Source organism: Ovis aries, chromosome X, assembly GCF_016772045.2.
Source record: "Ovis aries strain OAR_USU_Benz2616 breed Rambouillet chromosome X, ARS-UI_Ramb_v3.0, whole genome shotgun sequence".
NCBI classification, from domain to species: Eukaryota; Metazoa; Chordata; class Mammalia; order Artiodactyla; family Bovidae; genus Ovis; species Ovis aries.
In genome coordinates, this window is record NC_056080.1 from 137861261 (window position 1) to 137884986 (window position 23726).

The window sequence follows — 23726 nt, forward strand, 5'->3', positions numbered from 1 at the left end:
TTTACAACCTCAAAATAAGCAATTTGTTCTATGCCATGGGAATCTTAACCACAGCAAAGGAGGTTTCAAAAAACAAGCTGTGCTATATTTCAGAAAAGCAACAAAAATCACATTTCATGTACACTGTTTTGAGTCAAAGAATTAGCCTGTCATTTTTGACTAATACAGCAAAGTGCAGTGATTTTTCTTTAAAGGTAAAGCTAAAATAGATTTGGCAATTAAAAGTGTTCATGGATCAAAAAAATTCCTACCAAGAGTAAAAAAGTAAAAACTATAGTTACAATATCTTTTGGTTTGATACTTTAGTGAAACAACACAGATTAAGATGTGACATACTTTATCAGGATAAAGGCTTGATATGCTGAGTTTTTTTCCTAAATATTTGCATTTTCTCTCTCTCAACAAATTAAATTATAGCAGAGAATTACATAAGTGGAGAAGTTACAACATAGCCAACCACTGATGAATCATTTGTATGGAGGTAGACGGCATAGCTGCTTTACATTAAATACGGTGCCAGATGTCCTGACAGTGTTCCAGTAAGGATGATGACAGTCATTGCACTAATTATAAGGCACTGCACATAAAGATAACACTGGCTAAACTCGGAGTGGATGAAACTTGCAATTTCAAGTCTGTCATCAAAATAAATGCTTATTAGACCAATTAATTTGTATAAAACAAAAAAGAAAACAGTCAATACTGGTTCTTCCAAAGTTGTGAGCATGAATCAAAAGAATCTTATTTTTTTAATCAAAAGAATACAGTACATATACTGTAAACCCCTTTGGGAGCAAAAACTATGACTTCTGGGCTTCCCAGGTGGTGCTAGTTGTAGAGAACCCAGCTGCCAGTGCAGGATATGTAAGAGACATGGGTTCGATCCCTGGGTTGGGAAGATCCCCTGGAGTAGGAAATGGCAACCTGCTCCAGTATTCTTGCCTGGAGAATTCCATGGACAGAGGAGCCTGGCAGGTTACAGTTCATGGGGTTGCAAAGAGTCAGACAGGACTGAAGTGACTTAGCACACAGGCACGCACACACTATGACTTATTCTCCATGAGATCTCTAGCACTGACCTAGGACTCATCCTAGACAGTAACTCATTTGGAGAACTGGCTATTAAATTCAACCTAATAGCAATAATAATATGTTCCAACACTTATCCTGGTGAACAAGACCAACATGATCTGTTTCATGATTGCTTCTCAGTTTTCATCTTATATTAATCTCCCCTTTGTTAACCACACAGCAACCAAATCAACCGCCTTTCTACTCCTTGAACATACTAAACTCATTTCCATTTTCATAATTTGGAACAAGTTCTTCTCCCAACCCCAAATGCTTTAACCAAGATTTTTGTCTTGGTTCAAATGTCACCTTGAAAAAAAGGCCCTTTCTACCCTCCCAACATAAAGTAGTACCCCGGCCATGATCATGTAACTGCTACATTTCCCTCCAGTAGCACTTAATGCTATGTAGTACTGAATCCCCAATCCGTCCCAACTAAAATTTAAGCACATGAAAACAGACACCTTGTATGTCTCATAAGCTCTCTACTGGAAAGGCCCAGCATAGTGCCTGGCACATAGGAAATATTTGATTTTTTTTTAACCATTTAACTGATACTTTTCAGTCCCCACCATTTCTTTGTCATTCTGCATGCTGTTGGCAGAATGAGATTATTAAAAGTACCACTCCTGTCTAGGCCGAGTTTTCTATCAAGAAAGAAGAGCATGTTTTGAGTGTATTTCGTCTCCATGACTGTCAGTGGTCTCCAGCCTTGATATTCTTATTCTGTACTGATTTGGATTGCTGAGGAACTGAAACAAAAATAATAGTCAAATAACACAGAAATAAAGAGCAATAATTTAGGCTATAGACTGATGACCGAGAGTAAAGTCTGTTCTAAAGAGACGCCAGGGAAGCCCAACAGACCATCCCTGAATTCACAGAGAGCAGAAGGTGAGGAGGACCATCAGAAATGCAGCCCTGGAGGCCAGGGAACTTCTCTAAGATGTGAGTGTGCACCCTGACTGACCATATTGCCCTGACGACACCAAAGGCCTGGGGCCATAGGTGTGAGGTGTGCACGTGCAGCGGCAGGGAAGGGGCACTTTTGCTTCAATATGGTGTCCTTCAACAATGCAGGACATCTTCTGTGTGCGACTGGGAGCCTGTCTGTGCATGAGTATTTCTGTGAGAAACACATGCACGTAGAGAGACTGAAGGAAAGAGAAAGGTGAGAAAGATATAATCCTATATCCACACATTCCCACATATATTCACACATAAGACGGCAATCATCTGGGCCTCAGGAACCCAATGTGATATTTTTAAAACAAGATATGAAATAGTTTCAGACCTATGTTAGGATGGACAGATATAATACTGCATCATCAGGACAAAAAATTCTAAAGCACTTCACGGGAACTGAGAAGCCAAGATCATATGGATAAGGTTAAATTAGAGTTGGAATACTGTTTAGGAAGGCAGATAAGAGTATAGTTACTGTGCCTAATGAAATGCCTAGCACATGGCTGGTTCTCCACATAATAATGAACTTCAGAAGGCTACTCTCTTGACAACCAAACAAAAACAAAACAAAACAAAACAAAACAACAACAATAACAACCCCAAAACAAAACAGGTATAATTCTAGCAATTTACAAAGGGATATATGCTACTGGAATTACAGATAATTGGTATTTCACTGAATGCTTTTTCAAAGCACTTGATAGCCTTTAATGCAGAGGATTCTAAAAACATGGAATCAATGGCTCATGGCAATTATTTGTGGCTTAACTTATAACTTAATGGGGACATTTTGATTGATCTGGAAATACAGTCAGCTACAATAGAAGAAAAAATATCTAACATAACTCTGTGTGCTATCCAAACAAACAGTGAAGTAAAAGACGAAATGCATGATATGAGTCTAAATTTTGTCAATAAAATATTTAGAGGGTTCTGAAAAGGCAGAGGAACCAAAGATCAAATTGCCAACATCCACTGCATCATGGAAAAAGCAAGAGAGTTCCAGAAAACATCTATTTCTGCTTTATTGACTATGCCAAAGCCTTTGACTGTGTGGATCACAATAAACTGTGGAAAATTCTGAAAGAGATGGAAATACCAGACCACCTGACCTGCCTCTTGAGAAACCTGTATGCAGGTCAGGAAGCAATAGTTAGAACTGGACATGGAACAACAGACTGGTTCCAAATAGGAAAAGGAGTACGTCAAGGATGTATATTGTCACCCTGCTTATTTAACTCTATGCAGAGTACATCATGAGAAACCCTGGGCTGGAAGACGCACAAGCTGGAATCAAGATTGCGAGGAGAAATATCAATAACCTCAGATATGCAGACAACACCACCCTTATGGCAGAAAGTGAAGAGGAACTAAAAAGCCTCTTGATGAAAGTGAAAGAGGAGACTGAAAACGTTGGCTTAAAGCTCAACATTCAGAAAACGAAGATCATGGCACCTGGTCCCATCACTTCATGGTAAATAGATGGGGAAACAGTGGAAACAGTGTCAGACTTTATTTTTTTGAGCTCCAAAATCACTGCAGATGGTGACTGCAGCCATGAAATTAAAAGATGCTTACTCCTTGGAAGAAAAGTTATGACCAACCTAGACAGCATATTCAAAAGCAGAGACATTACTTTGCCAACAAAGGTCCATCTAGTCAAGGTTATGGTTTTTCCAGTAGTCATGTATGGATGTGAGAGTTGGACTGTGAAGAAAGCTGAGCACCGAAGAATTGATGCTTTTGAACTGTGGTGTTGGAGAAGACTCCTAAGAGTCCCTTGGACTGAAATAAGAGTCAACCAGTCCATTCTAAAGGAGATCATTCCTGGGTGTTTTTTGGATGGATGATGCTAAAGCTGAAACTCCAATACTTCAGCCACCTCATGTGAAGAGCTAACTCATTGGAAAAGACTCTGATGCTGGGAGGGGTTGGGGGCAGGAGGAGAAGGGGACGACAGAGGATGAGATGGTTGGATGGCATCACCGACTTCATGGAGTTGAGTTTGGGTGAACTCCAGGAGTTGGGGATAGACAGGGAGGCTTGGCGTGCTGCCATTCATGGGCTCTCAAAGACTCGGACACGACTGAGGGACTGAACTGAGCTGAACTGACGTCACTAGTTCCTCTCTGCTGAGTTCAGTGACTTACACATAATACTGGTCAAGAGTTTAGCTAAACTACTGCATGTTGTTGCTGCCTCTGCTGCTAGTGCTACTGCTGCTAAGTCGCTTCAGTCGTATCCAACTCTGTGCGACTCCATAGACGGCAGCCCACCAGGCTCCCCCATCCCTGGGATTCTCCAGGCAAGAACACTGGAGTGGGTTGCCATGTCAGCATCCATTAAATATAACCATGTGGCATGCAGGGGCCTTGAACTGAAACCGAGTCCCTCTAAAAGCAAGCCCCCCTCCAGAGTTTATGATTAACCTCTTTGCTAAAACTTTATTCCCTTTCTAGTCCTATCACCCGGCCCCCTCAGGACTGAGGAGTATCAAAGGAAAGGGGGAACTGAAACCAAGTAGGACCGTGGGAACCCTCCCAGGTAAAAACCCCTCTGTGTTCTTGGTTTCTTGTTTGTTGAAAAAGACTTTAGTCTCCTGGACCTCCCCAGAGTCCTAAAGATCAGACTCAAGCAGAAACAAAGGGAAAGCAGTCAAGAAACACCCAGAGGGATGGGATGGGGAAGGAGGTAAGAGGGGGGTTCAGGATGGGGGACACATGTACACCCATGGCTGATTCATGTCAATATATGGCAAAAACCACTACAATATCGTTAAGTAATTAGCCTCCAATTAAAATAAATGAATTAATTTACAAAAGAACAACAACAAAAAGAAACAATAGTTTAGTGAATAAAACAGAGTCCCAGTCCCTCCTCAAGGGATAGATCTACACGACCTACCTCCCCTGACAAGCCAGGTGGAGGATAGTAGCTACATGCTGACCCCAAGCCCACAACAGACCTCAGACTGGTTGTGTTAGGACCAAACAGGCGCCATGACAGGCTTCAGGGGGCCAAGGTAGGCCTAAGTCTCCTTTACAGAGGGGCTGAGTTATTGCCAAGGAGGAGCTGAGATCATCCTCTGCCGGCGCCAGGACTCGACCAATCAGTATACTCCCTGTAGCCTGGTTCAAGCTTATCAGGACGAGGATGAAAACCTCCTAAGAAAGCCCGTGCGTGCGAAAATCTAGCCAATTAGTAGATGCTAAGGAACCCCTGCAACCAATCTGCCCCTGGCAACTCCCTATCTTTGTCTTAAACCTATAAATACTGCTGTAATTCAGGGCTTGGGGCCCTTGCTCCACTCCACCGCGCTGAATGTGACTTGGGCCCTGGCTCGAGCTAGCAATAAATTCCCTTTTTGCGTTGTCTTGTTTTCTCAGCTATGGGGACTTGGACTGCGGGCATAACAGTTGGAACCAGAAGGCTGATGGTTAAGATTCCTGAAACACCACCCCTGTTATCTCACCACCAGAAGAAAGTCATGTCCTTTGCAACCCTCACCACAAATGTTGCTTTTAAAAGCCTTTCCCTGAAAATCATCTGGCAATTTGGGTCTTCTGAGCAAGAGCCACTTGTATTCCTTGCTTACTGCCTGCAATAAATGCCATACTTCAGTAAATTGGCTTTGCTACATGGTGGGAGAGCAGACCCAAAAGTGGTTTGGTAACAGTAGTCCCTCCTGAATAACAGCCTACAGAGCCACAATCAAATATAAGTTTCTGAAACAATGGGCCCTGGAGCCCATGTAAGCAAGTCTCTTCCCACCTCCTAGGGCCTTCCTCTAGTGTGTCAGTAGATAAGATCCCTGAAGAGCTTAACAATCCCCCTCCCCCAATACATACTCTTTTTGAATTGACAAATAAGACCTTAGCCCAGGAACCTCCAGGCATTCCACCCATGGACCCTAATAAAGGCGTGCCCCGGGTCCTGCACTCTCCCTCTGCCTGCACCATGCTTTAACCTACCCATAGGGCCCCTTGTGACCCTGCTGTGAAATTCCTTCAGATCCAGAGTAAGAAACTTTCCTTGTAGTCTTTTGTTGAACTGGCCTGGGGCTCTACTTAACAAACGTTAATTAAATGAAGTCACAACAAGACTTTCTTAATCAATGCATAGAATAAATGGGTCCAGTAAAAGGATCTATCTTCAAACAAGTTCCTTATCTGGCTTCCAGGCCAGTACAGTTTTCTGGTTATCTCCTGACACACTAGCTGTATCTTAAATTTTTTCCAATTCCTTTGTTAAACTTCTAATCTTAATTTCTCATTGGTGGAGTAGCCCAGACCTTAGTTTCTGGATTTCTCTATCTGTACTCTCTTAGTTCAGTTCAGTCGCTCAGTCCTGTCCGACTCTTTGTGACCCCATGAATGGCAGCACGCCAGGCCTCCCTGTCCATCACCAACTGCCGGAGTTCACCCAAACTCACGTCCATCGAGTCGGTGATGCCATCCAGCCATCTCATCCTCTGTTGTCCCTTTCTCCTCCTGCCCCCAATCCCTCCCAGCATCAGAGTCTTTTCCAGTGAGTCAATGCTTCGCATGAGGTAGCCAAGTACTGGAGTTTCAGCTTTAGCATCATTCCATCCAAAGAACACTCAGGAATGATCTCCTTTAGAATGGACTGGTTGGATCTCCTTGCAGTCCAAGGGACTCTCAACAGTCTTCTCCAACACCACAGTTCAAAAGCATCAATTCTTCAGTGCTCAGCTTTGTTCACAGTCCAACTCTCACATCCATACATGACCACTGGAAAAACCATAGCCTTGACTAGATGGACCTTTGTTGGCAAAGTAATGTCTCTGCTTTTGAATATGCTATCTAGGTTGGTCATAACTTTCCTTCCAAGGAGTAAGCGTCTTTTAATTTCATGGCTGCACTCACCATCTGCAGTGATTTTGGAGCCCAGAAAAATAAAGTCTGACACTGTTTCCACTGTTTCCCCATCTGTTTGCCATGAAGTGATGGGACCAGGTGCCATGATCTTCGTTTTCTGAATGTTGAGCTTTAAGCCAACGTTTTCACTCTCCTCTTGTACTTTCATTAAGAGGCTTTTGTTTTTTGAGTCTTAACAATAAAAACATATTTAATATCCTTTATTTTTTCATGTACATCAAGAGGCTTTTTAATTCCTCTTCACTTTCTGCCGTAAGGGTGGTGTCATCTGCATATCTGAGGTTATTGATATTTCTCCTGGCAATATTGATTCCAGCTTCTGCTTCTTCCAGCCCAGCATTTCTCATGATGTACTCTGCATAGAAGTTAAATAAGCAGGGTGACAATATACAGCCTTGACGTACTTCTTTTCCTATTTGGAACCAGTCTGTTGTTCCATGTCCAGTTCTAACTGTTGCTTCCTGACCTGCATACAGATTTCTCAAGAGGCAGGTCAGGTATTCTGGTATTCCCATCTCTTTCAGAATTTTCCACAGTTGATTGTGATCCACACAGTCAAAGGCTTTGCATTGTCAATAAAGCAGAAATAGATGTTTTTCTGGAGCTCTCTTGCTTTTTCCATGATCCAGAGGATGTTGGCAATTTGATCTCTGGATCCTCTGCCTTTTCTAAAACCAGCTTGAACATCTGGAAGAACTCTGAATGCAGATTTCCAAAGAATAGCAAGGAGAGATAAGAAAGCCTTCCTCAGTGATCAATGCAATAAAATAGAGGAAAACAACAGAATGGGAAATACTAGAGATCTTTTAAGAAAATTAGAGGTACCAAGGGAACATTTCATGCAAAGATGGGCTCGATAAAGGACAGAAATGGTCTGGACCTAACAGAAGCAGAAGATATTAAGAAGAGGTGGCAAGAATACACAGAAGAACTGTACAAAAAAGATCTTCATTACCTAGATAATCACTATGGTATGATCACTCATCTAGAGCCAGACATCCTGGAATGTGAAGTCAAGTGGGCCTTAGAAAGGATCACTACAAACAAAGCTAGTGGAGGTGATGGAATTCCTATTGAGCTATTTCAAATCTTGAAAGATGATGCTGTGAAAGTGCGGCACTCAATATGCCAAGAAATGTGGAAAACTCAGCAGTAGCCACAGGACTGGAAAAGGTCAATTTTCATTCCAATCCCAAAGAAAGGCAATGCCAAAGAATGCTCAAACTACCGCACAATTGCACTCATCTCACACGCTAGTGAAGTAATGCTCAAAATTCTCCAAGCCAGGCTTCAGCAATACATGATCCGTGAACTCCCAGATGTTCAAGCTGGTTTTAGAAAAGGCAGAGGAACCAGAGATCTGTACTCTCTAGGTAATCTTATCTAGTCTAATGGCTTTAAACAGCATTTAAGTGCTGGTGGTTTCTAAATTGTTATCTCCAGTTTGGGTCTTTCCCTATAGTTTGGTCTCAAATGTTCAAACATTCTAGGCTTTGCATCTCCAACTGTTTGCCTAACAGTGTCTCAAATTGAACATGAAACCCAACTCTTGATTCACCACTGCCACAACCTTCCTTCTACCTCATCCGATCTCCCTCATCCCTGTAATGGTCATTCAATTGTTTTCAATCCTCAAATGGCTTTCCATCATACAATAAGGTCTTCACTACCTTTTTTCCTTCTGACTTTCACTCTCCCACACTACAAAGGAGCCACCATGGTATTTTTGGTATTCCTTGTGTGGGGGAGAAAATTTTGTCAGGCTCAAATATCTCTTTAGCAAGTGGATGGATTATTCTGAGCTGAAAGCAATCCAGGAAGATTCAGGAAGAGCCTTTGACCTTTCCCCTAACTGCCTTTAGAACATAGAGGATGTATTCTAGGCAGGGAGCTATCACTATAGATAACTAAGGTATGAACTAGCTATGTAGACAGGGAGGAACCTAGCTAAGTCTGTTGGTTAAAATTCCTCTGTGTCCAACCCTCTCTGCTTGGCCCAGCAAGCATTTGTTGACCACACACTTTTCCAATTCCATGTCAACTGCCTTCCTTCCCTTTGAAGTTCTACACCACTGCCCCCCACCAATATGATCTTTTGTCTTTAGCTGAAGATGGTATTTAAGGTGAGGGCCTTGGCCATTTTGGACAGTTACTCAGTTTCCTTGGGTTTCTCCCACCGATACATGTTACCAGACTTTCGTTTGATTTTTCTCCTATTAATCTATCATATCTCACGTTAATTTAATTCTTAGACCAGCCAGAAAAACTAGAAGGGTAGAAGGAACTGCCCGACACTTACATGCTGTAGGCATGCTCATGCTCACACCTTAGAAACACTAGTCCCTTGTGCATGGAAAGTTCTCTCAGTTATTCACAAACTTCATCTCATTTGATTCAAATCTCTGTTTAAATGTCGCTCCTTTATTAGGGTCCCTCCCTCGTTTAAATAAAAAAAATTATTCTTAATCCTTTTGCCTATCTTTACTTTTCTCATCACATTTGAATCAAATGAGATGAAGTCTGTGAATGAATACATGACTTTGTCATCAGTAAAAATGGTATAACATTATATTAAAATTATCAATACTGGTAAAATGAATCAGAGAAGAAATTAATTCAATATTTATGCATTTAATGTTTGAGTGGAACAAGGATGGATAGACTACATTAGATTAAGAATATCAGAAGGTTTTAGAGCTGAAAAACACATTCGAGATTACCTAATATAATTCCTTTGTACTTAAAATGCATTTAATTGCATAACTTTGAACTGAGTCATTTCATTTCCCTGATTTTCTGGGTTCAGGCTAATTTACTGAAAGCTGATACTTTTATTTCCTCTAAAGAAAATGATTATTAAAACACTTTATTTTTAAAAATATTAATATTTAAATGTAAAACAATGACTTACTAAGAGGAAAATAGGTAAAAGTCATAACTCTAAAGACTGTTAGATCAGTAGTAGAATTATTAACCTAAGCACATCTTAGCATTTTATGTTATGAAAAAGATAAAGAACAACATATAAACGAGGCAGGGAAAAACAGTGACGCAATATGCCCCATTTGTAGTGTGACAATGTACATTTGAGTTAATAAAGAAATCTTTAATTATCATATTAATAATGTTAATCTCATTACTCTTGGTATTTCACACACATGTACACACACACACACATGCCTACATATGCACCAACACAAGACTCAAATCAGAAGAACTGCCACGTTTTTATAAACTTATCATTGAAAGATATGACCTTACAATCCAAACTAGATCTTTTGGTAATTAAAAAAAACATCATTTTAACACCTAACCTTCCTTCAGGCAGCAGAGTTTCTTCTGTAAGACTAACCCATGGCAGCTGCATTTCATTTTTATTTGAAAAGACTGATCCAGTGTTTTTATACCTCTCGATTAAGCTGTTTAAATGAAAAAAGTAAATGTTGAAAATGGAAACCATTGTAGGTAAGCTCTAGGTAAATGAGTAATGGGCAAATCTCTGGTGGTTTGAAAGTTTGGTTTGGATAAATACCTAAATCTATTAGAACCTCTTTAGCTAAAAAATTCTAGCTCCCACAAGGTTAGTAGAGCTTTAGGTTTTTCCACTGAATCTGACACAGCTTTTCAAAAATACCCACATTCAATCCCTAGCCAATAATAAAGGCAACTTTGGGAGAAAAAGTTAAAAGTTCTTGAAATATAAAATGTCTTCAGTATTTGGTTCCATTTGAGAGATTTCTAACTCTCCAACTTTAAAACTCCACTAGAAGTATAAATCCAGCAAGACCATGGACAAGAAACTAGATGTATTAGAATTACTAAGGAGCAAATCATCAAGGTACCAAACTGTCAAATATTTTTAACACCTGCAGATAAATAGGCAGAAGTAAAGGTTCATCTTTGACTCTTCCTTGACTTCTTATCCATCCTTCACATCTCAGCTCAAGCATCACCTTCTCAGGAGAGCTCTCCCTAACTAGGTTGCTGACTGGTATAGCATTATAAATCTCTTTCATGTCACTTGCCATGGTGCTTGAGGAGTTATTTAATGTATATCTCTTCCAGGACACTAAAACCTCTCTGAGGCTATGTCATGTCTTACTATTCCAAGTATCTAGGACAATGTCTGGAACATAGTAAGAATCACTAAATAAATATTTGTGGAATGAGTAAATCCTCAAAAACATCAACCAGGTGCAAGACAATATAACAGCTTTTGTTATGAAACATGTCAGCATAGATATGAAAAAATAAAAGAAAATTATAAGATATAAAATAATAATTTTATATAAATGTAAGCTTTTTATTGCTGTATTACGAATCCAAATTAGAGTGCAGTTAAATTGAATGTGAAAAAATTCATCTGCCCCATTTGATAAACATGTACACAATCTTTCTAATACTGGAAACAATTCTGACTTTAGTTGTTACTTGGTCAATATTTGGCAAGTGGCAAGTATCACCTCATTTTAGCAAATATTATGTGGCGATTGGAAACAGGGACAGAAATATAACTAAAGGTATTTGTCTTTCAGCTCTTTCAGCTCAGTTCAGTTCAGTTCAGTCACTCAGTTGTGTCCGACTCTTGGCGACCCCATGAATTGCAGCAAGCCAGGCCTCCCTGTACATCACCAACTCCCGGAGTTCACTCAGACTCACGTCCATCGAGTCCGTGATGCCATCCAGCCATCTCATCCTCTGTCGTCCCCTTCTCCTCCTGCCCCAATCCCCCCCAGCATCAGGTCTTTACAACCCACCAAATACTGTTCAACCTCTTCAGACCAGCATTCTTGATTTTTTGGAATTTGAGTTTTTACTCATTTTCCTACAACTAGGAATTACAACTAATTTTCACTACTCTGAGCCAAATGTGTATTTGATATTCTTTTGACACATTTTGGATCTTTACAGATTGAGTCTTTGTTGCTAACTTTGCTGGTATAACTCTCCATGAACCCTTCCCCCAAGTTTTCAGTCAGAAGTGGTCTGAAGTCAGAAGTGGTCAAGATGATGGATGTGAACACTATACAGACTGGAAGTCTTTATGAATGTACTGGGATTTATTTTACAGAGCAATTTTTCCATTTTATATTGTATTTATCATACTCATATTGTCTTATAATATCAGTATATTGTTCATTTTGTTTATAAACTTATATGTTCTGAAATAAAAGGTCTACATTTTAGTTATTTTTATATATCTCACACACCTAATGCTTTGTTCACAAGGCACATTCAGGCATTAAAAGAATGATAATACACATATGGGCAGAAGGGAGATACAAACTTTTGTATACAAAAGGGAGAGCAGAGGGCAAATTGTCTGTGTCAATTATGTACTGATATCTGAATATATAGGCAGATATGTTAAATAATCTAACATATATGCCCATCATATGGCCTCTCGATGCCTATAACCAATCAATTATTTTCAACATGAAATATGAATTTAAGCTATTTAATTTTATAATACAGGATTCAGGACTCATTGAACAAAATAAAGTTTAGTAATAAAAAATCCTATTTATAAATATAATAAGGCCTATAATGTTTAGTTGATCACTTCAAATCTTAAACTCTGACTCTCCTTCCATCCAACCCAAGAATATCTGCATACAGTCCACTATGGGAGAGTTCTTAGAGTGTAAATCATTTTCATATTTATCTAATCAGACACAACTAGCGAGGGGCTTTTTTTTGGGGGGGGGGTTGTTTAAATAGATATCACATGACTTTCAAAGTCAAAGAGAATTACATCTTGGGTGACCTATGAGAGGACGTAGCAAAATATTTTTAACTACTACCTCTGCAAAATATTCTAACATCCTTGAAATACAATGTCAGCAAAGAGCAAATCATGCATTCATTCATTCACCAGATGTGTATTGAGCCCTACTATGTGCCAGGCCCTGGGAGTGCAAAAGATGATCAACACAGAACCAACACAGTAAACTTCCTACACACAGAGAGCTTATGTTGCAGTCTTATCTCCTCCATGAAGCTGCTCCAAACCACAACCTTTCCTATCTGGTGATTTCTTAATACATTTTAAACCAATGTTGTAAATAAGCAGGACCTTATGGGGCCTTCTGGTTATAGACCTCCCCTCACCCCCAATGTCCTCTGCCTGCCTCTTGTTTGTAGAAAAGCTATAATCTTCCCAGGCCTCCCGTGAGTCACAAAAGCCTGGCTCAAGAATTAATGATTGAAAGGATGTGACCATATAGCAACAAAAATAGTGATTGGGCCAGGAAAACCGGTAAGAGTTTAAACAGTAAACCCATCACATGGCAGTCCCAGAATCTATAGTTTCTCCCGGAAATAGATAACAGTATCTGAGGCACATTTCCTGAGTTGTTTTACAGATCCTAAAAACCCTTACCAAATGGAAGAGGTTAACTACTTGATGACCATGAGCACTTAGCCCCCCGGACCTACTAGGGCAGGAGGATTGCTATGTTAACCCCTGTGACACAGTCATGTTACTTCAGCATCAACCAATCAGAGAATTGTGCATGAGTTTATCACATGCCCTGTGATCCCAGTCCCTCACCTGGCCTTTAAAAATGCTTTCCTGAAGCCCATTGGGGAGTTTCAGTGTTGTGAGCATTACCTGCCCCAGACGCCTTGTCTAGTGCCCTGCAGTAAATGTTGCACTCTCCTTCACCACAACCCAGGGGCAGTCGATTGGCTTTTTGCATATGGGCGAGCAAATCCGAGTTTGGTTCAGAAAGTGTTACCCAACTAAACTTTATAAAACACCATCCTTTGAATGCTTTATTTCTCATACACATGTTCTTAACTAAATGTTAAGCTTCTTTAGAGCAAAGAATATTTTTTACTTCCTTTTATGGTTCAGTCCCATGGTAATTAATAGTGCTAGGTTCTGGAGTAGCTGCTTAATGAATAGATCTTGATTGATAAAAACATGGAAGGAAACTTATTTTTGAACCTAAAAAAAAAAATTGTTGGTACATACGGTTCTTAATTATCTGTGTTGAGGGAGATAGTTAATGCAAAACAAAGAATAATATACAAGTCATTTCCATGTGGCTTTGGAATGTATTTTCATACTTAACTTTTCATTTTGGTCTATTGCTTGGCTTGAGAATACATTTCCAACAAAACAATAAAGCTGCCATGTGAATTTCCAACTGTGATCAAAGCTGGAATGCTCTCTCACTACAGGAAAAAGAGGAAGAAATATTGAAATGGCCTATTGGATTTTCAGCCTGCACTACACTCATTTACAATGAAATCAGCTTGGACTGTTTGTTGCTATCTTCTACTACTTGTACCTCCCTGACTACATGCCTTTTTGAAAGCATAAACATAGCTGCATGTTACTTTATAGGTGTCCTAAGATTTAGAATATTGCCTTACACTGAGTATGCGAGTATCTTGAAATTCCATTTGTTGCTGCTTTCTCTGTTATACCTAAGTGAAAAAGATAGTAAAAGTCACTCAGTTGTGTCTGACTCTTTGCAACCCCATGGACTGTAGCTTGCCAGGCTCCTCTGCTCATGGAATTTTCCAGGCAAGAATACTGCAGTGGATTGCCATTTCCTCCTTTAATGGATTTTCCCAACCGAGAGATCAAACCAGGGTCTCCTGCATTGCAGGCCGATTCTTTACCCTCTGAGCCACCATGGAAGCCCAAGTGAAAAAGATAGGTATTTGCTTAATCGCAAACATCTGGATACTCCCAGAATAATGAAGTGAAAGCCTCCTGCTTCTTCCATAGGCACTTAGTGCATGGATGTACTTTTCTGTTTCAGTCTTAACATACACACCCCCCACCCCACACACACGACTTAGATAAAATGAAGGTGGACAAAAGTAGATCATGGTTGTTTACAAAGAATATTTGCCTTGGGGAAAATAAATTATTTCCCATTTGTGAGGTTTAGAGCAGAATGGTCATTAGCACCTTGTATATAGGTTCTTCATTTTACATGTTCAAAGTCATTACTATACCTAGTCCTAATAACAACATATGTGAGGTGGGCAAGGCAAGCATTATTCTTTCAGCTTTACAAATGGGGAAATAGTGTCTTTCCTAAGTTTACACAGACCATGGCTAAAACTTAGGTCTATTGATAAACATTCAAATGTCTTTTCATTCAAACAGGTTAATAAAAAATGCTTTGCATTTGTACAGCACGTTGAAGTTCAAAAATACTTTTATATATATGGGGTAAATAAAGTGGACAGAGAGTATTTCTCAAAAGTGTGCAAAATGAAATTGGCTCTCTTTAGGTTTGGAGTCAGGACCATAATATAGAAATCTGGAGATGAGTAATTGAGCAGAGTTGCTGTATACAAATTTGATAATGCCCTAGCTGATATGAAAAATGCTTAACTAAATATTTGCTTTCGATAAAGAGGAGTTGGGACTTTTACCTCTTACAACCTATTTCAACTTGGCTCCAAAATCACTGCAGATGGTGACTGCAGCCATGAAATTAAAAGACGCTTACTCCTTGGAAGAAAAGCTATGACCAACCTAGATAGCATATTCAAAAGCAGAGACATTACTTTGCCAACAAAGGTCCATCTAGTCAAGGCTATGGTTTTTCCAGTAGTCATGTATGGATGTGAGAGTTGGACTGTGAAGAAAGCTGAGCGCCGAAGAATTGATGCATTTGAACTGTGGTGTTGGAGAAGACTCTTGAGAGTCCCTTGGACTGCAAGGAGATCCAACCAGTCCATTCTGAAGGAGATCAGCCCTGGGTGTTCTTTGGAAGGAGTGATGATAAAGCTGAAACTCCAGTATTTTGGCCACCTCATGCGAAGAGTTGACTCACTGGAAAAGACTGATGCTGGCAGGGATTGGGGGCAGGAGGAGAAGGGGACGACCGAGGATGAGATGGCTGGATGGCATCACCAACTCGATGTACGTGAGTCTGAGTGAACTCCGGGATATGGTGATGGACAGGGAGGCTTGGCGTGCTGTGATTCATGGGGTCGCAAAGAGTCAGACACGACTGAGCAACTGAACTGAACTGAACTCATGACTATTCTTACTCAAACATCAACTGGTGACTAGGTAATATTCTGCTTCTCACTGATGAATTTGGGAAAGCTTTTCTATAGTTTCTTTATAATTTTTTCATTCCTTTTCAGTTCTTACCATTGGTGAGTGCCTTAGCTTTAAAGGAGTAGCTGATATGTAATCCTCTCAAGTTGATTATAATTTTAAATACTTGTCTTATGTATGTGTATGTGGATGGATGGATGGATATGTGTGTATCTATATATCCACCATCAAGATTTCAGCTGAAAAAGTTCAATGAGGTTTGTTTTGTATATCTTTCAATTTCTAACTTCAGTAATGAATTGGGACAATAATAAGTAATTACCCTATTTCACCTTTGCAAAACAAAAGAGAGTATTATTACATGTTTACTGACTTGCTTTCTTTTCCAGCATATTTTTTATTTCTACCTTATAAAGCTAATTCACTTCCTATATCTCAAAGTTTAAAACCAGAAGAAAAGATCAGGTGCTGTTCAAGGAAAAGTTAAGTTTATTTGCTATAATATTCAAAAGTTACCTCAAAAAGATTCTAACTAGAAATAACTGAACGGACATCTAATACAGAAAAAGACACGAATATTATCTGTCTACATTATAGAAATAGTGCCTGATTGAGACATTGCTGCAAGAGTATATTAATTGACTCATACTAACATCACCATCATTGCCTATAAACTGTGTGCATTCAACATACCATGCATTCCTTTCATAATTGATAATAGTTTTAGTAAATTTCAAATAAAAGCAAAAAGAAACAAATGATGGCTACAATATCCAATTTAAGCTCTTTTCCCAGATGAGTCTCTAGTGGGCTGAAAGGGTTTAAGCATCCTTTAACTAAGCAATACGCTCTTTTCTCACCATTAGCATCATGCACCAAATGTCTATCAATTCCCTAAACAAAGTTTGAAAAATGGAGCTCATGGTAATTTCAGGCTGCCATTCAAATAAGCAAGACATTTCAAATAGAAAATTTTTGAGCTGACGGATCTGAAAAACTATATGCTCCACTGAGACAGTTTCTTAGAATGTGATTTCGAAGAGCCAAAGAGATAATTCTTAATACCTGCATTTTAAATCAAAACCTACAGGAATAACAGCGGAAACATGATATATCCCTTTTTCTTTTGTCAAACTGAAGTTATGCCAGGATAACAAGCTGTTTTCTACTTACTTGCTAGAAGGTTATTTAATATTTGTCATTATTACAATGACTTCTAACATATTAAATAAACATTTACTAGGACAATTTTCTATAAAGAACTGTGCTAAGTTTGTTGTACTCAAAGATGAATAAGGATTTCTGTCTCAAAAGATTTTATAACCCAGTGTACAAAACACATACACACAAGCAGAGTATAGGAAAGTCAGTAAGTACAATAATCAAAATATTAAAATGCTATGAGAACACAGGGGACAAGGAAATTAATTATGTTTGCTATGATTAAGGAAGACTTTGTGGATATGGTATAAGTGAATAGTTAATTTTTAAATTAATTGGAAACCTTACGAAAATATTTTTTTTTCCTCTGAAGCAAAACAGAGATTCACAGTCAACAAATGTGAATTTCATCTCAGATTTATGAAGCTTTCTGACCTTAGAGGCAGCATGATACCATGGTTACAAGCACGAGGCTTGGAGTCTGAAGCTTGGAGTCTGAAGGAGCAAAACTTACTTGAATCCTGGCTTTCATTAAATGTCAGACTTGAAATATACATGATCTTGCACAGGTTTGAACCTTTGAACCTCTATAGCTTCAATCCTCACATATTTAAAATGGGGTTAATCATAGTACCTACCATATAGCGAAAAGCAAAGGAGAAAAGGAAAGATATAAGCATCTGAATACAGAGTTCCAAAGAATAGCAAGGAGAGATAAAGCCTTACTCAGTGATCAAAGCAAAGAAACAGAGGAAAATAACAGAATGGGAAAGACTAGAGATCTCTTCAAGAAAATTAGAGATACCAAGGGAACATTTCATGCAAAGATGGGCTCGATAAAGGACAGAAATGGTCTGGACCTAACAGAAGCAGAGGAGGTGGCAAGAATACACAGAAGAACTGTACAAAAAGATCTTCATGACCCAGATGATCACAATTGTGTGATCACTCACCTAGAGCCAGACATCCTGGAATGTGAGGTCAAGTGGGCCTTAGAAAGCATCACTACTAACAAAGCTAGTGGAGGTGATGGAATTCCAGTTGAGCTATTTCAAATCCTGAAAGATGATGCTGTGAAAGTGCTGTACTCAATACGCCAGCAAATTTGGAAAACTCAGCAGTGGCCACAGGACTGGAAAAGGTCAGTTTTCATTCCAATCCCAAAGAAAGGCAATGCCAAAGAATGCTCAAACTACTGCACAATTGCACTCATCTCACATGCTAGTAAAGTAATGCTCAAGGCTTCAGCAATACATGAACCATGAACTTCCAGATGTTCAAGCTGGTTTAGAAAAGGCAGAGGAACCAGAGATCAAATTGCCAACATCCACTGGATCATCAAAAAAGCGAGAGTTCCAGAAAAAAACATCTATTTCTGCTTTATTGACTATGCCAAAGCCTTTAACTGTGTGGATCACAATAAACTGTGGAAAATTCTGAAACAGATGGGAATACCAGACCACCTGACCTGCCTCTTGAGAAACCTATATGCTGGTTAGGAAGCAACAGTTAGAACTGGACATGGAACAACAGACTGGTTCCAAATAGGAAAAGGAGTATGTCAAGGCTGTATATTGTCACCTTGCTTATTTAATTTATATGCAGAGTACATCATGAGAAACGCTGGGCTGGATGAAGCAGAAGCTGGAATCAAGATTGCCAGGAGAAATATCAGTAACCTCAGATATGCAGATGACACCACCCTTATGGCAGAAAGTGAAGAGGAATTAAAAGTCTCTTGATGAAAGGAAAGAGAATGAAAACGTTGGCTTAAAGCGCAACATTCAGAAAACGAAGATCATGGCATCTGGTCCCATCACTTCATGGGAAATAGATGGGGAAACAGTGGAAACAGTGTCAGACTTTATTTTTCTGGGCTCCAAAATCACTGCAGATGGTGACTGCAGCCACGGAATTAAAAGACGCTTACTCCTTGGAAGGAAAGTTATGACCAACCTAGACAGTATATTCAAAAGCAGAGACACTACTTGGCCAACAAAGGTCCATCTAGTCAAGACTATGGTTTTCCCAGTTGTCATGTATGGATGTGAGAGTTGGACTGTGAAGAAAGCTGAGCGCAGAACTGACGCTTTTGAACTGTGGTGTTGGAGAGTACTCTTGAGAGTCTCTTAGACTGCATGGAGATCCAACCAGTCCATTCTAAATGAGATCAGTCCACGGTGTTCACTGGAAGGACTAATGCTGAAGCTGAAACTCCAATACTTTGGCCACCTCATGTGAAGTGTTGACTCATTGGAAAAGCCCCTGATGCTGGGAAAGATTCAGAGCAGGAGAAGGGGACGACAGAGGATGAGATGGCTGGATGGCATCACTGACTCGATGGACATGAGTTTGGGTAAACTCCGGGAGTTTGTGATGGACAAGGAGACCTAGCGTGCTGCGATTCATAGGATTGCAGAGAGTCAGACATGTCTGAGTGACTGAACTGACTGACTGACTGACCCTATAGTATTGCCTTGGAGATCACTTGAGATTGTATGAAAGTGAAAGTGAAAGCTTCTCAGTCCTGTTCGAGACTCCATGGACTGTGCAGTCCATGGAATTCTCTAGGCCAGAATACTGGAGTGAGTAGCCTTTCTCTTCTCCAGGGGATCTTCCCAACTCAGGGATCAAATTGCGGTCTCCTGCACTGCAGGTGGATTCTTTACCAGCTGAGCTACAAGACACCTATATATTCTTAGCACTGTGTCTGGCACTTGGCATTCAGTAAACAGTTGCTATTATCTGTATTTTACTATCATTTTTATTGTTATTACTATAAGTGATTATACCTTCTATTGCAAATTACTGTGCAAATAATTGAAGTTAAATACACACACACACACACACACACACACACACACACTTGCTTTCACTGCCAAGGGCCTGGGTTCAATCCCTGGTCAGAGAACTAAGATCCCACAAGCTGTGTGACACAACCAAAATAAATAAATAAATAAACTTCCAAAATATGATGAACAGTGCATATTTCAAAGAATGCTAACAATCTTCCTTTTTTAAAAAAGCAGTCTTTCCCCACTATTACTGACCATGTTCCCATGGTTACTCTCTCTCTTTTTCTTTCTTTCTTTTTTTTTTTTAATCCTAGGCCTTCTCTCCCTGAGCAGTCTCATGAAAACCAGTTTTGCTTTGAACTTCCAAATTTGCTGAGTTTGAGACCGGCAGGCAATTGAATCTGTGAACTTCTCTGTGGTCTAGCCTAAAGCTCTTGATTTTTCAGGAGCTACAAAACAGCCAAGATTAGTACATTCATACTAGGGAAAAAAGCCTTGCTGTTGAGGTTTCTGTTTGTTTTTTTTTTTTTTTTTAAATGGGCATTTACTTTACAAAGTATGAATCACTCTCTCTCTTAAACCTGTTACTGGCATGTTCTCAAAGGTGACTAATATTGCTGAGGTTGAATAATAATCGTGTGAGTTTTTCATCTTTTCAAAAATTATTCACTTAATAAAGAAGAGTGGAAGAAAAATTGACATAGCTGCAGTGCAGTAGAGACCCTAAATCTATTCTGAATTGTCTGGTCAGGGCAGTGTGGTTCTTTCAGAAGTTGATTTTTAAACACTTCAAATGACTCTCCCTTCTACTATGAGGAAAGCCGAGGTGTTGATAGTGAGCTGACAGAATGTTAATATCATTAACATTCTGTCAGCTCCTCTTGTCAATGTGTTAATGGTGCCCCTGTTATTCAGTCCTCCCTGCCCTCTGGTTGGTGAAATGATTTAGCCAGCAGTCAATCAAAAAGCTAAGCTGATTTGGGGCAATAGACAGCTCTGCCATTGACAAAATCTATGTGAGCAAATGTGGTAAGAAATTTGTCAACAAGATATAAGCAGTAAGCTCAACACTGTTGGTAATGTGCTTTTTACACAGCTGAAGACTGGACCACAACATATATTTTAAAGTCTAAGGAGCCCTCTTTTAAGAATGGGTTTTCCCACAGGAAAAAGCAAGCAGCAGTAAGTAAAAGTGATGCATGGATTTAAAAGAAAGAAAGAAAAACTCTTGCATACTCATGTAATTGATCAAAAGACAAAAGCTGAAAAACTTGGAATCCACATATAATGTCAAGTTCAAGAGATGGTCTCAGGATCGACAAGCAGACCACTCACAGGGCTCCCTCTCACCTCTCTTAAGCATAGCTTATTTTTCAAAACTTTGAAACCCACAGTGATTCTGAACCTCATCTCACCAATTTTTGCAACAAGTGCCAAAACACAAAGACTACCAAATTCCTGGTCATCTTCAAAAAGGGATGACCTGCTGAAACTAATAACTTTAAAACAATGAAGCTATGACAAATAAATGTATGGGTTGTTGAAGTTATTCTGAGACAACTTGAGCTCATCATGGTAACACAGGGACAACTGTGAACAATTTCATCAACAGACATGGGAAATACTCATTTAATGAATAGGAACCTTTTTTAAAGGCTCAAGAGGATAAAATTGAGCAGTATCTGATACATAGTAAACATTCAGCTACTGAGTGAACATTACCATTTTTATTACTTACTAAAAAAGAATATAGATTCTATTCGAATTCACTGACCAAACAACTGAACGTAAAACTTCCAGTATTATTATGAAGAGCATATTGACCTGAAGAATACAAAGCACTTTGCTTTTAAAAAAAAATCACAACAGCAAATTTCCCAACATGGTATCTAGATTTTTGAAGCATGTGTATTTCAAAATATGTGGTGCTATTATATCCAATAATATACTATATATAATATATTATATAATATATCCAATAATATATGATATCCAATATATCCAGACCATCCCTTTTCATCCTAGAACCTCCCTACTATGATTTATGAGAGAATTTTCTCTATTTCCCTCTGCTTTACAGTCTTATAAAATTAATCTTGCTTCGTTTACTCTTTCCACCTTTTTAAAAAAATTTAGAACAAGCAAACAATTTGGGGTAGAGAAAGAGAGTCAGAGGTGACAAGCTTCATTCTAAAGCCACTGACTATTGTTTAGGAGGCAGGAAATAGCCTGGCTTACTCCATTCATGGGAGAGGTTTCATTACTTTTTTTTTTTTTCCTTGACATTTACTTTTAAAAGATTTGGGTTATCCTTTCTAACTGATTACACTTTACATTCTCTAAAAAGGTGATTCAAAGTTACTCAACTTCCTGTGAAGATGTATATGAAGAAAAGTTTTATAACTACAAGCACAGCTAACTACTCTTTCAACAATATCCCTTTTGGTGTGTTAAGTAAAAGGAGGATCTTGGATTAGATGACCTCCATTGTCTCTAGCTATATTATTCTGTGATTTAATACATACTTATTGAATGCCTTCACGTTGTAGGTGCTGCACATCAGGGTGGGCATATCGGAATTAACATGCTGGACATGATCTTGGCCATTAGGCCATCAAGACAGAGAAGTGAATCAATACCAGACTGTCAGCAAATTGTAGTCAAGTTTTCTACCTTGTGCACTGTTGTATTTTCATGATTTGGTAACGCCAAGCATATTTTTATGAATTCCATCAATAATGTGAAAGAACAAGGGTGAACATGGGGTGCTGTGGGACGTAGACCAACCTAGAGATTTGGTGAAGATTCAACCTACATATTCATTTGCCTTCTGGCCATCATGCCACTGCTGCTCACCATAGCATGGATCCCTTCTAAAAGTCTAGAGTGGCACTGCTATGCAGTTTTGAACTCACAGGCCTTATAGAGAGGTTACTGTTTAAGTAAAGGTAAGATTACCTTCATTTCAGAGATAACTACCCACATACTCAATTTAAAGGGCCACTGACCTAAAGTCAATTAGTTTATTGGCAGGGGACAGAAACAGTGGAAAGATCATCCAGTACAAAGAATCCTACACTAAAAATAGGATCATGGTTCTAATTTTAAAACTGAATCAAGTATTCCACAAGGAAATATCCTTCACTTTTGAAATTACCAAAACAATAGAAAAAAATTAAATAAGCACTGAAATTCATATCACATATATACATATGATGATTAGACCTTTTGTTTGCCATTTTCTAGAAGATCCAACCTCTCAGTGGTTGTCCAAGGGGTCTTCCTAAGCAAGAATAATTTCAGTACAATTTTACCATTGTAATTTATTAATTTGGAGTTTTTAATCAACTCCAACCAAAAGATAGAGTCAATAGTCTACTTTTTCTCTAAAATAAATTGCTATGTATTTCATTTTTTTTCTAATATAATATCCAAAGTAATGGCTACATATATTTTAATATAGTTTTCAATCCCCATGTAGACAGTCACACTTTGGTGCCACTTAAATGAAGAATAACCATTCATCCATAACATACAGATACAGAAGGCTCTGGATTTTCATTCTAAAGCACTTAATTACCTGCATAAAGAGAGAAATAAAATAGAATCCAGGCCAAGTTCATGAGGGCTTGAAATTACTTTTCTTTTTCGAAATGAGCAACAAAGATTCCTCAATGTTGCATGCTGTTGTGTGGCCATATGCCAACTGTAGAAGAAAATGTTAAAAAGAAAAAAGGGATCAGGAATTAAACAAAGATATGTAAGGCAAGAAACAAAATCAAAAGGTGAAAACTG

At 39.0% G+C, this 23726-nt stretch overlaps 1 protein-coding gene across 7 annotated transcripts in view; it reads right to left on the reverse strand.

Annotated features, from left to right (window-relative positions):
• Window positions 1-23726, reverse strand: part of DIAPH2 (diaphanous related formin 2) — a 1000797-nt gene that overhangs the window by 355613 nt on the left and 621458 nt on the right. The window contains exon 24 of one of the 7 annotated variants that reach the window (XR_009598705.1): window positions 20222-23637. The exons of the other annotated variants lie outside the window; for them this stretch is intronic. The gene's annotated coding sequence lies outside the window, so the exon portion shown is untranslated. Of the gene's footprint in view, window positions 1-20221; window positions 23638-23726 lie in introns of those variants that run through there. 7 annotated transcript variants of the gene reach the window in all.